This window comes from Podarcis pityusensis, assembly GCF_964106645.2.
Source record: "Podarcis pityusensis genome assembly, chromosome: 3".
In the NCBI taxonomy this organism is placed as follows: domain Eukaryota; kingdom Metazoa; phylum Chordata; class Lepidosauria; order Squamata; family Lacertidae; genus Podarcis; species Podarcis pityusensis.
The window spans coordinates 106242270-106245566 of NC_138026.1; positions in this window are offsets into that span (position 1 = coordinate 106242270).

The window sequence follows — 3297 nt, forward strand, 5'->3', positions numbered from 1 at the left end:
TGGTTTATTTAATCCTAATTGATTACTCTTGAGGGTGTCGAAAATAACATGTGGGTGGCTTTGTGCCCTTTGCGTGAAAACACATCAATCACACGTCTAAGCTAATGGAGGGATAATTGCAATAAACGTACTTCTTACTCATGCTATTACTGTTTTTCATAATCATCATCACCATTAAAAATAGGCACAAGAGAAACAGTAGAAATGGAATAACAAATTAAGGGCAAGAAAAGAGAAAATATACAATTGTTGTAGTTATACAGCTCAGTCAGTAGAGCCAGGGCACTGGCGGTAGGACAACAATGAGTGGTCATAGGGAGAAGAGGCAGAAGACTAGGAGGAGGAAGTATTGGAAGCTGAATAGGTAACAGGGCTTAGTGAATGGAAGGAGTCTGTGCCAGAGAGCAGTTCAGAATCAGAATCAGAAACTGAAGTAGGAGAGGAGGGGACCAAGAGGCAGAGATGAGTCAGGCTGGTGAAGGATCATGGGTGTCTCCCTCTCTTACTGCAACAAGCTCCCCTCTTCCCTGGTCTCCCAGAACCAGGAGAGGCATGAAGTGGGAGGAAGAAAGATAGGCAGGTGCAGTCTCAGATTGCTTGGGGGAAACTCTGAAGAGGAGGAGACTTAGACAGCTGAGGGGAGGTGGGGACCTTCAGCCTCTGCCATTTCTTCATAGAGGCAAGACCTACAGAAGAAGAGTTGCTGTGCTCCTTAGGCCTGACACACCTGTGCAGATCCTGTTTTTTCTAATAAAGAGTTAACTCCACTTACTCCGCATGATTTACTGCTGGCTGGCTCACTCAACACACATTTAAAAATTGCAAAGGCAAGGATTGTGGGATGTAATCCACTGGGAACAGTCAAATACAACATTCCTTGTTTTGCTAGAGTGGACATGCAAGGGTATGTTTGGTCCAGCCAGTCGAAACTTCCTGTTCCTCCTGGCCTGGAGCATCCTTCCTTGCCTGCCTTCAGCGATCACACTGTGCTCTGCCTGATCATGAGTAAACTTTATTTTTATTGCTAATGAATAAGACTGTGGTGTCTTTATTCTTTTAGGAGGGATTTAAAAGGGGATCTTACCAGGAACATACAATGCAATCTGAAGGAGATTGAATTGCATAATAGTAAGAGGTTCTAACTGTTGGAGATTCATTCCCCTTATCTGCAGTCATGGGATCTGCAGTCATGGGATTATTTTCTATCACATGATAGAAATCACATGATGGTGTATGTTTTCATTCCACAGTGTGGGAAGTGACGGAGACAGGATGTTTTGTGTTACTGTGTTCCGTGAAGTGGGACTATTGTCCTTTGTTCTTTCTCTTTGCTGTCTGATGAGAAAATGGCAGGAGCTAAGTCAGAATGCTCCGAGTGTATTATATGTAAATAAAGTAGATTAGCCAAAATGCTGTGCTATTGGTTCTGTTATGCAAACTGCGAATACTCTGCAGATCCCTAAGTGTGCTAATGCCTTTTGGCATTGGTCGCTGTGATGTTCGGGCAGAAGAAAACTTTTGAAGCTCCCGAACAATCGACCAGGAGGGAGAGAACATGCCAGTGGGGCATGTGTCTCTGCCAAGGTCCTACACAAGAGTAGGACGCTCCTAACACCAACGAGCCTGCAACTAGATTTCTGCTGTGTGAGAGAAGGGGAATGTAAACCCTGCTAAGTATAGGAACTTGCTAGCGCAAGTTAGGAAGGATATTAATAAACAATATATCCTCTCCTGCCACCCTGAACATTCCCACAAGGATTGCATTACAGCTGTAGCACAGATGAGCGTTTTGTGCAACCAGACCTGCCCTTTTGCAAATCTTTTGGGAACGGCCTAAAATTCAGAAATCTCCCTGCTCTCTTGTAGAGCATTATGCCAGCATCTGGTGGTTTAGAGCAGGGCTGCAGAAACTAGATATCGCTGGACTCCAGTTCCCATCAGACCCAGCCAGCAGGTCTAAGGGTCAAGGACCATGAGATTTGTAGTCCATCAACTTCTATAGGACAAAAGGTTCCATAGCCCCTGTTTAGGGGAGCCATGAGTGTCATTTGCTAACATGAGCTTCCCTTTCCTACTGTTAGGTGAAGGGTGACTCCACCCATTGGAAAGATGGGTGCACTACAAATCACAGCCACTGCATGTTCAGTGTACCCCTATCCCTGTTTACTCATAAGCAAGTCCCACAAAGGGTTTCACACCATACATTCAATGAGTGTGCAATCAGTGCACCTGTGTGCACAAATAATCAAGCTGTACACTCATACAGTTATTCACAGGTAGCATTTAATCGGCATGTATTCTTTGTACCCGCAGACTGTATGAATCAGTGGGTGTACACTCTTTTCAAACGGATGCTAGCACATGTGGACTTGTGAACAAGCCTCCTGTGTTAAACGGGGCTCACTGCCAGGAAAGCGGACCTAGGTTTTGCAGCTGTCATCTGACCCTTGCAAGGGCTCACTCAGGTTGAATTCTGCTTGATTGAGGACTGCAAGATAGCAGGCAAATTAGTTCCATTCACTGTGACATGAACCACCGTTTGAGACAGCTCAGGGTGGAGATGCGAAACTTTTAATGCCTTCTGTTTGTAGGCTGATGAGAAGTGGCATATCTGCAAAGCTGAAGCATCTGGGTTGGCTCTGAGAAACACGCAAAAGCTTTTCTGTGTAGATGATTCTCCAAGGAAATCCAAAGCTCATTTGGAGTAAATTAAACATGAAATAAACCAGAAGTATCAAAGGGGAAAAGGAGAAGGCATACACAACAAACTGGGACATATACACCTAGCTATAGCAGACCAAGCTGGTTATACAGAGTTCTGCAAATATAGATAAACCCCTGGCTGCTGTCAGACGCAATCCCTCCTCCTCCAGTCTAAGGAAAGTTGAAGTGTTTGAAGGGGAAATCCAACTGCAAACCTTTGCTTCTGCTGGACTTGTGGTTTGATTTGTTGTCTGCAGGGAGGAACTGGCTGTTATGAAAAGGCGAACATTATTCAGAGTTGGGATGAAAGCTATCAAATGAAAGCTGTGGGGAAACAAAAAGAGGGGGTGAGTGAGACAGGGTGAAGCTTCCTTCCTTCCTTTTTTGCATTTCTGCATTAGCGTGGTAGCTGTCAGTAGGGTCTGTGTGCGCCATTTTGTCTCCCAGAATGCCCCTCAGCACAAAGCTACATCATGCTATTGCATCATCGCAGGGCATTCTGGGCAAAACAAAATGGTGGTCACCAGCTGAATGGGAATTGGAGAAATGCTGGGGGGTGTCACTCTGATATCCTCAATGCCCTCCCAAACTACC